Source organism: Mytilus galloprovincialis, chromosome 2 (assembly GCF_965363235.1).
Source record: "Mytilus galloprovincialis chromosome 2, xbMytGall1.hap1.1, whole genome shotgun sequence".
NCBI classification, from domain to species: domain Eukaryota; kingdom Metazoa; phylum Mollusca; class Bivalvia; order Mytilida; family Mytilidae; genus Mytilus; species Mytilus galloprovincialis.
In genome coordinates this window covers 41,551,322-41,567,030 of record NC_134839.1, presented here as the reverse complement: position 1 = coordinate 41,567,030, position 15,709 = coordinate 41,551,322, and the positions used below count along the sequence as shown (strand labels likewise).

At 37.6% G+C, this 15,709-nt stretch overlaps 1 long non-coding RNA gene across 2 annotated transcripts in view; it reads right to left on the bottom strand.

Moving 5' to 3' along the window:
* Positions 1 to 15,709, bottom strand: part of LOC143063612 (uncharacterized) — a 62,536-nt gene that overhangs the window by 29,988 nt on the left and 16,839 nt on the right. For both annotated transcript variants that reach the window (XR_012975063.1, XR_012975062.1), the window contains exon 2: positions 9,826 to 9,905. This is a non-coding gene — a long non-coding RNA (uncharacterized LOC143063612). The remainder of the gene's footprint in view (positions 1 to 9,825; positions 9,906 to 15,709) is intronic.

Here is a 15,709-nt window from a genome sequence, read left to right as displayed (position 1 = left end):
GGGCCCGTCTGGCCACCACAGAGGTTCAGAGTTGCCCATTTACGTATTTTCCATATCAACCACACATTCGGTACTCCTCGACATATCCCTACGGCAAAGTTCCGAACCGGACCTAGCTCATTTCAAAGGTATTGATTCAAGCTATTTGCCACTTAAATATTTTTCTGGGATCCGGGCCCGTCTGGCCACCACAGAGGTTCAGAGTTGCCCATTTACGTATTTTCCATATCAACCACACATTCGGTACTCCTCGACATATCCCTACGGCAAAGTTCCGAACCGGACCTAGCTCATTTCAAAGGTATTGATTCAAGCTATTTGCCACTTAAATATTTTTCTGGGATCCGGGCCCGTCTGGCCACCACAGAGGTTCAGAGTTGCCCATTTACGTATTTTCCATATCAACCACACATTCGGTACTCCTCGACATATCCCTACGGCAAAGTTCCGAACCGGACCTAGCTCATTTCAAAGGTATTGATTCAAGCTATTTGCCACTTAAATATTTTTCTGGGATCCGGGCCCGTCTGGCCACCACAGAGGTTCAGAGTTGCCCATTTACGTATTTTCCATATCAACCACACATTCGGTACTCCTCGACATATCCCTACGGCAAAGTTCCGAACCGGACCTAGCTCATTTCAAAGGTATTGATTCAAGCTATTTGCCACTTAAATATTTTTCTGGGATCCGGGCCCGTCTGGCCACCACAGAGGTTCAGAGTTGCCCATTTACGTATTTTCCATATCAACCACACATTCGGTACTCCTCGACATATCCCTACGGCAAAGTTCCGAACCGGACCTAGCTCATTTCAAAGGTATTGATTCAAGCTATTTGCCACTTAAATATTTTTCTGGGATCCGGGCCCGTCTGGCCACCACAGAGGTTCAGAGTTGCCCATTTACGTATTTTCCATATCAACCACACATTCGGTACTCCTCGACATATCCCTACGGCAAAGTTCCGAACCGGACCTAGCTCATTTCAAAGGTATTGATTCAAGCTATTTGCCACTTAAATATTTTTCTGGGATCCGGGCCCGTCTGGCCACCACAGAGGTTCAGAGTTGCCCATTTACGTATTTTCCATATCAACCACACATTCGGTACTCCTCGACATATCCCTACGGCAAAGTTCCGAACCGGACCTAGCTCATTTCAAAGGTATTGATTCAAGCTATTTGCCACTTAAATATTTTTCTGGGATCCGGGCCCGTCTGGCCACCACAGAGGTTCAGAGTTGCCCATTTACGTATTTTCCATATCAACCACACATTCGGTACTCCTCGACATATCCCTACGGCAAAGTTCCGAACCGGACCTAGCTCATTTCAAAGGTATTGATTCAAGCTATTTGCCACTTAAATATTTTTCTGGGATCCGGGCCCGTCTGGCCACCACAGAGGTTCAGAGTTGCCCATTTACGTATTTTCCATATCAACCACACATTCGGTACTCCTCGACATATCCCTACGGCAAAGTTCCGAACCGGACCTAGCTCATTTCAAAGGTATTGATTCAAGCTATTTGCCACTTAAATATTTTTCTGGGATCCGGGCCCGTCTGGCCACCACAGAGGTTCAGAGTTGCCCATTTACGTATTTTCCATATCAACCACACATTCGGTACTCCTCGACATATCCCTACGGCAAAGTTCCGAACCGGACCTAGCTCATTTCAAAGGTATTGATTCAAGCTATTTGCCACTTAAATATTTTTCTGGGATCCGGGCCCGTCTGGCCACCACAGAGGTTCAGAGTTGCCCATTTACGTATTTTCCATATCAACCACACATTCGGTACTCCTCGACATATCCCTACGGCAAAGTTCCGAACCGGACCTAGCTCATTTCAAAGGTATTGATTCAAGCTATTTGCCACTTAAATATTTTTCTGGGATCCGGGCCCGTCTGGCCACCACAGAGGTTCAGAGTTGCCCATTTACGTATTTTCCATATCAACCACACATTCGGTACTCCTCGACATATCCCTACGGCAAAGTTCCGAACCGGACCTAGCTCATTTCAAAGGTATTGATTCAAGCTATTTGCCACTTAAATATTTTTCTGGGATCCGGGCCCGTCTGGCCACCACAGAGGTTCAGAGTTGCCCATTTACGTATTTTCCATATCAACCACACATTCGGTACTCCTCGACATATCCCTACGGCAAAGTTCCGAACCGGACCTAGCTCATTTCAAAGGTATTGATTCAAGCTATTTGCCACTTAAATATTTTTCTGGGATCCGGGCCCGTCTGGCCACCACAGAGGTTCAGAGTTGCCCATTTACGTATTTTCCATATCAACCACACATTCGGTACTCCTCGACATATCCCTACGGCAAAGTTCCGAACCGGACCTAGCTCATTTCAAAGGTATTGATTCAAGCTATTTGCCACTTAAATATTTTTCTGGGATCCGGGCCCGTCTGGCCACCACAGAGGTTCAGAGTTGCCCATTTACGTATTTTCCATATCAACCACACATTCGGTACTCCTCGACATATCCCTACGGCAAAGTTCCGAACCGGACCTAGCTCATTTCAAAGGTATTGATTCAAGCTATTTGCCACTTAAATATTTTTCTGGGATCCGGGCCCGTCTGGCCACCACAGAGGTTCAGAGTTGCCCATTTACGTATTTTCCATATCAACCACACATTCGGTACTCCTCGACATATCCCTACGGCAAAGTTCCGAACCGGACCTAGCTCATTTCAAAGGTATTGATTCAAGCTATTTGCCACTTAAATATTTTTCTGGGATCCGGGCCCGTCTGGCCACCACAGAGGTTCAGAGTTGCCCATTTACGTATTTTCCATATCAACCACACATTCGGTACTCCTCGACATATCCCTACGGCAAAGTTCCGAACCGGACCTAGCTCATTTCAAAGGTATTGATTCAAGCTATTTGCCACTTAAATATTTTTCTGGGATCCGGGCCCGTCTGGCCACCACAGAGGTTCAGAGTTGCCCATTTACGTATTTTCCATATCAACCACACATTCGGTACTCCTCGACATATCCCTACGGCAAAGTTCCGAACCGGACCTAGCTCATTTCAAAGGTATTGATTCAAGCTATTTGCCACTTAAATATTTTTCTGGGATCCGGGCCCGTCTGGCCACCACAGAGGTTCAGAGTTGCCCATTTACGTATTTTCCATATCAACCACACATTCGGTACTCCTCGACATATCCCTACGGCAAAGTTCCGAACCGGACCTAGCTCATTTCAAAGGTATTGATTCAAGCTATTTGCCACTTAAATATTTTTCTGGGATCCGGGCCCGTCTGGCCACCACAGAGGTTCAGAGTTGCCCATTTACGTATTTTCCATATCAACCACACATTCGGTACTCCTCGACATATCCCTACGGCAAAGTTCCGAACCGGACCTAGCTCATTTCAAAGGTATTGATTCAAGCTATTTGCCACTTAAATATTTTTCTGGGATCCGGGCCCGTCTGGCCACCACAGAGGTTCAGAGTTGCCCATTTACGTATTTTCCATATCAACCACACATTCGGTACTCCTCGACATATCCCTACGGCAAAGTTCCGAACCGGACCTAGCTCATTTCAAAGGTATTGATTCAAGCTATTTGCCACTTAAATATTTTTCTGGGATCCGGGCCCGTCTGGCCACCACAGAGGTTCAGAGTTGCCCATTTACGTATTTTCCATATCAACCACACATTCGGTACTCCTCGACATATCCCTACGGCAAAGTTCCGAACCGGACCTAGCTCATTTCAAAGGTATTGATTCAAGCTATTTGCCACTTAAATATTTTTCTGGGATCCGGGCCCGTCTGGCCACCACAGAGGTTCAGAGTTGCCCATTTACGTATTTTCCATATCAACCACACATTCGGTACTCCTCGACATATCCCTACGGCAAAGTTCCGAACCGGACCTAGCTCATTTCAAAGGTATTGATTCAAGCTATTTGCCACTTAAATATTTTTCTGGGATCCGGGCCCGTCTGGCCACCACAGAGGTTCAGAGTTGCCCATTTACGTATTTTCCATATCAACCACACATTCGGTACTCCTCGACATATCCCTACGGCAAAGTTCCGAACCGGACCTAGCTCATTTCAAAGGTATTGATTCAAGCTATTTGCCACTTAAATATTTTTCTGGGATCCGGGCCCGTCTGGCCACCACAGAGGTTCAGAGTTGCCCATTTACGTATTTTCCATATCAACCACACATTCGGTACTCCTCGACATATCCCTACGGCAAAGTTCCGAACCGGACCTAGCTCATTTCAAAGGTATTGATTCAAGCTATTTGCCACTTAAATATTTTTCTGGGATCCGGGCCCGTCTGGCCACCACAGAGGTTCAGAGTTGCCCATTTACGTATTTTCCATATCAACCACACATTCGGTACTCCTCGACATATCCCTACGGCAAAGTTCCGAACCGGACCTAGCTCATTTCAAAGGTATTGATTCAAGCTATTTGCCACTTAAATATTTTTCTGGGATCCGGGCCCGTCTGGCCACCACAGAGGTTCAGAGTTGCCCATTTACGTATTTTCCATATCAACCACACATTCGGTACTCCTCGACATATCCCTACGGCAAAGTTCCGAACCGGACCTAGCTCATTTCAAAGGTATTGATTCAAGCTATTTGCCACTTAAATATTTTTCTGGGATCCGGGCCCGTCTGGCCACCACAGAGGTTCAGAGTTGCCCATTTACGTATTTTCCATATCAACCACACATTCGGTACTCCTCGACATATCCCTACGGCAAAGTTCCGAACCGGACCTAGCTCATTTCAAAGGTATTGATTCAAGCTATTTGCCACTTAAATATTTTTCTGGGATCCGGGCCCGTCTGGCCACCACAGAGGTTCAGAGTTGCCCATTTACGTATTTTCCATATCAACCACACATTCGGTACTCCTCGACATATCCCTACGGCAAAGTTCCGAACCGGACCTAGCTCATTTCAAAGGTATTGATTCAAGCTATTTGCCACTTAAATATTTTTCTGGGATCCGGGCCCGTCTGGCCACCACAGAGGTCCAAAGTCGTCTTAGGGTGGTCACCTTCATTTAAGCAGTCTCTGGTAGCTGTTCACTATTAATTTCTTTTCTTTTTTGGCTTTCCATAAGTATTTCTATGTATATTTCTATATGTTTCTGTAGTAATTGGATTTTGTTTCATATTTTATATATTAAATTACATCTTTGGTGAATCCTCTGTTATGTTTTATTGATAAAAATCTATATAACATAAAGACAAATATACAACTTGTATCAGGGTTTATATTCGAGGACAACGAAAATTTATGACAGCTTGAAGGGGTCATAGAATGGTATCTTTTCCCTCAGGCTTTATAGTGATTTTCAACTAAATTTAAATATTGAACCGACGGCTAGCAGTCGGTTGGATATTGAATATCAATTATCGAATGTCAAATAAAGGACAGACCGCTTACATACATATTTAAAACGGAATGAAATGCTTTAGAAATTAGCAGAAACCGTGAAATTGTCGATTTCCGCTGTTAGATTGCATTTAACTAAGATCTAGCGATTTTTGGAACGTTTGAGCCTCACGCAGTTTTTTGGTTTTTAGACATATCGTCAAAATTGGCTGCTGGAAAAAAGTGGCTGCTATCTTGATTGGCCGATGAAAGTGGCTGCCAGCTTGAGTCTGGTATTTTCTTTTTCTATTTTATACTAGTACTATTATAATATTTTACATGCCAGAAGCTTTAACAATATCAAATGGATCCAAAACAAGTGGTCAGCGAAAACATGCGTTGCATAATTTAAGACAATTCTAGTTTTTATGTCAAAAAATAAATATATGAAAGGACAGTTAAATGTGTTTCAAAGTGTAGTATGACGTCTATTTTTTATAATTGTTTTATTCCATAGTCCGAGAGAAGAAAATGTATCTAATGACAAATATATACCAATTTTTTTTTTTACATGAAACATTTTACCATAACGTTGCATGTAAAAGCGCGTGACGTTTAGCGCGGTGAATAACACTTTCACAGGTGAATATGCTTTTATATTCAAAATCCAATTCATATAGAAAAGCCTACTAAAATAATACCAATACATTATTGCATATCGGTTAAGAATAAGCTTCTCTTGTTGGATAAAAAGGGACCACATGACATTCATTATTCTTCAATAATAATTTCCATCGGTAATTAACAGAACAAACCGGATCAGAAAACCGGTCGTTAACAGACTTTTACATGATAATGACCGGTGGGGCGTGATTTCCGTTTATATATGACCGTTGGGGTGTGGTTTTCGTCTGTTAATGACCATTGGGCGTGGTTTCCGTCTTAATGACCATTGGGCGTGGTTTCTCTGTTTAGACAGATGTCCCTTTGATAAAACATTTTCCTGTTTTCAATATTGCTAGAACACACCCGCGAAATCGCGGGCATCATACAGCTTGTGAACTGTTGTAGGATGATTTTTTGTAAAACATATTATGTATGGAGAATTTCATAAATTGTATCAAAAGCCCAGTCTTCCTTTTTCCAAAGTCCGATATTTGTTTCCTTTCTGTTAAATTCAATTATTTTCGTGTTTCTGGCCTCAGACCACAATTATTCTTCTCCTTTACTACAATGCATCTTTTGGTAAAAGTCAAATTAAATTTGAAATTTGCACCTCTTCAAACATGAAATAAATGTAACTACTTATATGTACATGTAGACCATGGCCATTATTAGTCTAATAAAATATGCTTCTAGGACAATTCATCTTCTTTTGTGAGCCCGAAGTTATTAACATGCCAATGGTAAGATATGAATCTTGTTTAAATGATTAAGACCGACTAAGGCTAATTTGAGGGGTGGTCAGAGGGGCGGGGGGAGGGGGGGGTACTGATCCCGAAATCCCGGGCTTAAAAACATGAAACCCGAGATGCAGAATTTAAAGAAATTCATATCCCGAAATCCCGTAAGGATCAATCCCCAAATACCGAGCTTAAAAACAATCGATCCCGACGTCCCGAAAAAGGTCCTGTCTCCCTCTAATCTCTACCCTATTTTCATTTTTGCCAAATCACTACTTTTACTTTCAACAATAAATTTGTATGCCCCATTTATGGGCATTATGTTTTCTAGTCTGTGCATCCGTGCGTTCGTTCGTTCGTCCATCCGTCTGTCCCGCTTCAGGTTTTTGGTCGAGGTAGTTTTTAATGAAGTTAAGTCCAATCAACTCGAAACTCAGTAAATATAGTGCCGATGTGGCATCCGTGTACTACGGACACATTCTTGTTTCCACATGTTTTACTTATTTCAATTATATACAACTGGTTGACCCCATAAATAGTAAACATTTCAAAGAAAACAATAGAGAGTCTCTATATATTAATAATCGCAGTTTACGTGTAGATAAACGCGAAAAATGATTGTCCTGTCTAAGGAGGTATAATAGTTGTGGTTCTTGCGATCTAAACACCATGATATGGAGAACGCTCTGATTGGCTTATCTATTTTTCATTTTTGTTATTTATCATACGATTGGTTGTACTTGTGCATGTTTCAAACCGGAAGTCTTATCTATGACTAAAAGTCAGTCGGATGTCGGAATCAATATCCGGACTCCTTTTTGTCGTTTTTCTCCAAATATATCTCAATCTGAATAATCATAAGAATGGATGACAAATGCGACTATGCATGTTACATATAGAACACAGAGGCATGATGATTAATTTATCGTGGAAGGAAGAGAAGCGACACACAAATGAGGTCTCCTCGTTTAATAGTATAGATATTTTTAAAAGTTGTTGAATTGTTTACCATATGTTTCCGTACATTATAAGCTTATAGAGAACTTGATTTAGTATTCATATACTGAAAAATTGCTTCGGACATTTTGAATTTATGAGAATTTTAAAAACATGGTTTCTCAATGAAATAAACATAATATAGTTATCGAAGAAGTGGTCATTATCGTGATACATGGACTGCCCGTAGGAGAGTGGTATTGACAGTGACAGCAATAATGATATCACCTTGAACTTCGGCTCAGTCATCATCACTATCTTAGTTATTAACTATTATGTAATTCAACAATAGACAGTATATCAAGATCGAAATAAATCGACACATTTTTTTTTAATTTGAAAAGGATTTATAAAACAAAACAAAATCAAATTCAATTCAAGTTTAAACATATTAAGTCTATACAAAATGCTCGAAATTTCAAATTACATAGTTACAACATACAATTTAAGAATTGCAAATTTGGAATAACAACACCTAGCTTTCCATTGAAATGTCACTAAGATATTTATAAAACCCATTTGATTAGATTTCAGTTCTATCTTGACTCGCTTATTCCACGAAGATAAGAATGGCAAAAATCAATTGATGTTTTTTTATTTTGATTTTTATAAAACTTGGGTTTTTTGTTTTATTTCTTTTGTTAAAAAAATTGGGTTTTTTATTTTAATTTTTTTTTTTTTATAAAACTTGGGTTTTTTATTTTTATTTTTTATAAAACTTGGGTTTTTTTTAATGAATATATTTTCTCTGTCACAAGACTTTTCTATACTTGAGCTCTCCCTTCTGAATATGAAGATTTAGCATTCTTGTTTCGAGAGCAAAGCAGATAGGTGGACAGCGTACATTTTTTTACCAGACTGAAGCTAGCGAACAATAGCTAGCGAACAATAAGCCAGCGAACAATAAAGTGTAACACCACTAATTCAGGCCCGGCCAGAAAGCACATCCCAGAAAGTAGTACATATTTAACACAAAAAAGTTCCTACGCATGAGTGTAACTTTCAAAATATGTAGGCTATTTAGGTATTTTTGGCATCAAATGAAAGCTGAAGGAATGGTGATCATTGTAGAACACTTTTGGATTTATAAATTTGAATATTAAAAAAACTGCACTAAATTTTAAAAAGAGGGTACATTTTGTCTGTTTGTCCGATATGAAGTACCTGTTTTGGTACATTCGAAATTCCGGGAACCAGTTCTTTCTTATATGCCATTAAAGGTATGTTGATTTTTTCAGTACATGACATCATAAAGTGTTGCTTTGATATGCAATGATTGCCACTTTATTTGAACTTAAAATGAAAGAGGTGTGCTTGCTTGAAATGGAGGAATTTAACATAGAAAGCAATGGGACCATGAATTAGTGGTGTACTTCCATAAGGCGATATATCGAGAAACCAAAAAAACAGAATAAGACAACAACGGCCGTTAAATAAAAAAATATTCAAGGATTAAAATATTCAAAACGGCAGAAAATCCTACACCTGTAGGTCTTACACCTACAAATAATCCGTTGATAGATGCAGAGTTACTGTGGTACTTAATATTAGCCTAAAAAGAGATGCGACTTGTTTTATCAATGGATGGGATAAAAACCATTTCAAAATTGAATTAAAATTGCTATATTTGGACGGATTTTCTGCCTTTTTGAATATTTTTCGATTTAGCGGCCGTTGTTGTCTTATTCTTTTTTTTTTCGGTTTCTCGATATATCGCCTTATTGTTCGCTAGCTATTATTCGCTAGCTTCAGCCTGGTCATTTTTTTCTTATATTTAGAATGTTTAGGTATTGAACTGTGCAAAATTGATAATATTTTTTTCTTTGTAACTCAGTGTAATGTTTGATTGACTTGTTTGCCTTTTTCTTTTGGAAACCATAAATATTAAAAATTTGTCATGAAGCTTAAGAATTTTATCAATTAAAAAATGATAAGAAAATGTTTTGTTCGTTTGTTTGTGATGTTGTTTTTCTTAAGTTTGATTTTCTATGATTTCTAATCATATTTTTGTACGAAAACTTAATGATAGGTGATACTCACAGAAAAGAACTATCATTATAGTATTTTGCCTCATTCTCTTTTCGTCACCTATGTATAGAATGATTTAGTTTGGTAGCAACCTGAAATCAAAACATAGGATAAACGTATTACTCAGGCCATCTGAATAAGATCGCTCTACAGGGTATACACTGGTCTTCTCTATTTTTCATTGTCCGTATGAATGTCGAATGTTTGATCAAGCCACTTAAGTCATCATTGTTAGGCGACTATGAGTGTAACATCAATTAGTGATGAATACATTTGTGTTTAACGTTCAGCGACAAATATTACCTGGACACCATGACGAGTACATGTAAAATGTGATACGTGGTATGATTAGATCCTACTATGTACAATACCGACATGCTGAGTAGTGCTAGGTCACAAAGTAACAATCAACAGTAACACAGGTCACAAAGTAACAGTCAACAGTAACACATGTCACCCTATCAGTATATATGGAACGCCATGACTGCCTTATGTTAATGATCAGCATTATATGCAGTGCTCACACCATTATATTAAGTGCTCACAACATTATATTAAGTGCTCACAACATTATATTAAGTGCTCACACCATTATATGCAGTGTTCACACCATTATATTAAGTGCTCACAACATTATATTAAGTGCTCACAACATTATATGCAGTGCTCACACCATTATATTAAGTGCTCACACCATTATATGAAGTGCTCACAACATTATACGTTTTTTGTTGTATGATGAGATTGTTGTATGATGAGATTGATGTATGATGAGATCATTCGGTAAACATCGTTTTTTTGCGGAAATTACCGAATCCATGATTTGTAAATTACGGTAATTCCCAGCAAACAAATTTAAACAGTTATTAATGTTTGGTGCAAAATAACTAGTTTGTGAATTTAAATTCTTTTAAGAATATAATTCGGACTACGCCGCATTTTTGCGCCTGTCCCAAGTCAGGAGCCTCTGGTCTTTGTTTTTCTTATATTATTATAATTTTAGTTTCTTGTGTACAATTTGGAAATTAGTATGGCGTTCATTATCACTGAACTAATATATATTCGTTTATGGGCCAGCTGAAGGACGCCTCCGGGTTCGGAAATTTCTCTTTACATTGAAGAACTGTTGGTGACCTTCTGCCGTTGTTTTTTCTATGGAGTCGGGTTGTGGTCTCTTTGATACATTCCCCATTTCCATTCTCGATTTTATGCTATACATAAAAGTCAAATTAGTTTCGACAATTTTCCATTTTTTTCCCCGTGAGTGATCCCTATCCATGAGAAAGAAGCCCCACAGAAACAATCAAGATCCGCCGTCAAAAGTAACTTTCCAGATAACGAAAAAAATATTCAGATATGAAATTTTCAACCTTTGAGATTGATCCTAACATGGGATATGGAAAAAAATTGGTAGCAAAAATAACAGAAATCCTCAGACTATAGACAAGCTTGTATGTGAGAAGAATTAGAACGCCAATCACAACAACGAGAAGAATTCACAGTAAAACAATACTAGAAGTTCTCCATTAATATAATTATATTACAATTATATATAATAATGAGTATCTTTTTTTTGTGCTTCCGTTACAAAACAAATTGTGTGGACTTTAAATAAAATCAAAGAAGTGCTCAGCAACAAATAGCATTCCTCTTTTTTGTGTTGTTGCTATCATCTGGACCTAAACACAAATTTGAATCTTTTTTCGAGGTCCATTGTTATCAAAGAAGTGCGATCTAAAAGATATTATTCTTCTATGACTTGTAGTTGATTATATTTTGTATCTTAATGTACCTTAACCAGAATTAATTTAGGTCAAGTAGTTATCAAAGGTACCAGGATTATAATTTAGTACGCCAAATGCTTGTTTCGTCTACATAAGACTCACCAGTGACGCTCATATCAAAATATTTATACATCCAAACAAGTACAAAGTTGAAGAAAATTGAAAATGACTCCTTTTTCATGGACAATCGTTACTATCCAATTATAGTAAATCATTCTATTTTACTCACAGTTTGTTTCAATCTTTACCTAAATGCAAAACTTAGATGCATGTTTTTTTATTAGTTGTTAGTGGCTTTGAACTAGCTGTCAGTAATTGCGAGTACTCTCAGATCAGTACTTATAGTGTCTTTTTGTTGTTGGGATATAGAAGTACCCGCCCACGTCTACTCTATTTTGTGGTAGATGGATTTATATTTGTACCCATCTGATGAGTTAAGCCTTTTACAACTGATTTTCATAGTTCGTTCTTATGTTGTTCTGTTACGCCACTGTCCCAGGTTAGACGGAGGGTTGGTATCCCGCTAACATGTTAAAACCCGCCGCACATTCTGTATATGTGGCTGTCCCAAGTCAGGAGGTGCCTTTATTTCAGTGGTTGTCGTTTGTTAATGTGTTATATACATGTTAGTTTTTCGATCGTTTGTTTGTACATAAATTAGGAATGTTTTACGTTTATCATTTCGGGGCCTTCTATAGCTGCATGACTATGCAGTATGGGCTTTGCTCATTGTCGAAGGCCGTACTGTGGCCGTTTAGTTGTTAATTTCTGTGATGTCATTTTGTCTCTTGTGGAAAGTTGTTTCATTATCAAGCATACCACTTTTTTTTATATATATTAACCGTGCAAAATGACGAACAAACATAGTAAACGTTTTTCATCCCCACAAACTCAGTTTTCATAAGAAATGATAACTTTAAATGAAAATAATGTTAAATTGGGTCTTGAAAGGGTAAAATTTATGGATTTTTTTGAAAAAAAGTGTGTTTCCAGTTTTTGGAGAAAAAAATAATTTGTTTTTGATTCTGAGAAAAAAAATTTGGTTGATTCACCCCTAGCTGCCAATATATGTAATGCTAAAATTGAATTAAAAAAAATATTTTCGACTTGTCGCGAAAAAAATAAAAATCAATAGCCCCCCCCCCCCACCCACCCCCCCCCCCCCAAAAAAATTAAATGGTTGCTGCCTAAAGTTATGTTAAACACCTACTATGAAATGCTTTAAACTGCATTTTCCATATCTGTTAGATACTTATTCATGTGAAATAACAAATTCTGAAAATGGATGCCAAAAATGACTCAATCATGACATATACAGCCCGTAACAGAGAAGTGATCGAATTGATGTTTCTTTACCGTCAAAATTAGCTACGTTATCGACAAACTTAATTGAGTAGTGACCGAACTATTGGTACTTTAACGTTAAAAAGATTGACAATGCTGACAAACGTTCATGTGTCGGTAATCAAGTTTAATACCGATAATATTGAAAATAATTCTAATAATATGAAACAAAATATGTCCATGCACCATTTCGATTGGGCGAAAAGTAGTCATTTCTTCAAAGTCAGAACAGAAAAAAAAGATTTATGGAAGGACGTCTTGATAGTATTATATTTCCTTTACAATTTGACCCAAAACTAAAAGAAATATACTGGTAAACAATTAAAAAGGTGTTTGATAGGAATGAAGTCCTTTATTTTTTCGGACTACAATGTGTACCGTATGTGTGATGGATTTGAATTCAATCAATGACTTTGAAATGTTTTCTCATATGTATACATAAAAGGGAGGACTGGTATTTGTACTTCTGTTAGAATATGTCTTTGTCCGTTTCACATGCCAAACTTTTTTCTAGTACAGTTTAAACGGGACAATTTTGTTGAGAATTTTTTTAATATGACAAGATAACGAGCAAAACTATTTCTTCACACAGAGAATATTTTTGTTTAGTAAAAAGCAGTAAAAAAAATTTTCTTCCAAATATACCATGGCCAGGACCTGACAGTTTTTAGCAGTGTACAAATGAAAATCGTCCCGAAAACTGCGCTTGCCAGGGTCGGATCCAGGATTTTGGAAAGGGGGGCGAAGTTTTTAAATTTGCCGAGCGGAGCGAGGCGAAAATTTTTTTGGACCTTTTTTTGGCTAAAAAACATGAAATAAGTGTAATATGCACTTTTTAAAACGATTCCTGGCGTGGTGCATGTATATTTTGTAGTTCCTGAAAGGTGTAAGCTAGGGTTGGACATTTTAAATGCTGTATTCTCCCTATTAATTGTCTATCATTAAATGATAGTAAGGATTTCAAGCTATTTACCGATAAATTTGATGTTGGACTTTTCAGTAAAAAAAGACATGGAAAATTCTCGCTGGTTTGCTGTAAGTTAAGTTATCATAACCTCACAAATTTCTTGTTGTAAACAAGATATACGTCGGGCTATTCGATAAAATTTACAATACTACGGACACGAGCTAAAAAAGACAAACAAGCAATATTTATCCAAATGTTTGGCTGATATGTTTCACCCAACAAAATTAAGGGATGTGAGGGGTTCCAAATTAACCAAAAGCTACGAATGAGTCTGAAATCATCGGACAACGAATATATAAATGACGGTCGAAAAATGTAGACATTAAGTCTGTTAAGGTTGTAGTCTGGTCTTGAAAAAAGTATTCAATATATCAGTTCGGCGAAACAGACATTCCGGTCAGACATGCAAACCCCGTCTATCATGTTCATTTAATGCTTAATAATTCTGTTGGATATTCGTTTCTAATAGCAAAAGAATGGACAAGATTATTGTTTTCAATCCAGATACGGCCAGAATTTTTGTTTAATGCAAAAATTAGAGTCAATTTTTTATCTCTCAAATATCTCAGACTGCCTCCTCAAATCAAATAGTTCGTACCTTAGAATTTAAATCTATCTAGAGATTATACTGACTGGGGATCATTATTCAGCTGTTATTTTAAAATAGGATGCCGATCATGGGGCGTTACGAGTTGAACATGTTTTCGTAGGTAAATAATATTGCTGAGGATTTTTTTTTTCTTTATGAGAGTGTACTTATATAACTAGTACTACTATTTTGTGGACTAATGAAATAGAAGTCAATATGTTCTTGCTCAATCCTGTGTCGCCTTGAAGGTGTTAAGATTGTCATGCTCAGCCTAAGCAATTTTGTGACAGTAATTTAAATTTCAAAATGACTGAGTGACGTTTTTTCGACGCACTGGTCAACTCCACCATAGTGAATCACATGACTTTCAGTTAGTATACAACAGCGACAAATATCTTTATAAGTAAAGAATTGGCACATAAAATAAATACACGGGATATGGCAAAGTTCACGTCGTCTAGTCTGATTAGTCATTAAACTTTTACAAAAAAAAGTCCAAGCAAAAGGGGGGAGGGGCGTACGCCCTCTACGCCCCCCTCTGGATCTGCCACTGATTTGATCATTTCAACTCCTTTGTATCTCATAATATTTGTCATGAACAAAGACATATGTTCGATTGAATAATGATTTCCTCGTAACAAATGATAGAAATTTCGGAGATCCCGTATTTGATCCTTCACCGTTAAAATGAAAATGCCAATGACAGAGGTTGATTATAAAAAATGTTTTACTGTGTTAAAAAAACTTCGACTTAAACAATGAAAACTTACACGTTGGACATAAAATATTTTGTCGATGAAGAAAATTAAATTATGTCACTTCTGAAATAAGTTTGTCGATAACGTAACTTATTCTGACGGTAAAGAAACGCGAATTCGATCACTACTCTGTTACGGGCTGTATATAAGCTAGCGTAATATAACGCTTATGTGTTATAGAAAGCTGACTGTTTTATTTAAAATGTAATTAAGCTTTTTTTAAACTGAGTACGGACTATAAAGTGGCACCTTGCTAAAGTTCTTCAGTAGGAAATGAGCTCGAGGAATATGTCATACAAATTTCCCTTCGATATTTCATTAAATAAGCTTTTTATTATTTCACTTACATTTTGCCATTCGTATTTCTTACGACGAACAGAACTACTTTAATCATTCACTTCTTAGTTTCATCTTTTCCTTACTTATTTCAATCAGTTTTAAATATTGTATACTG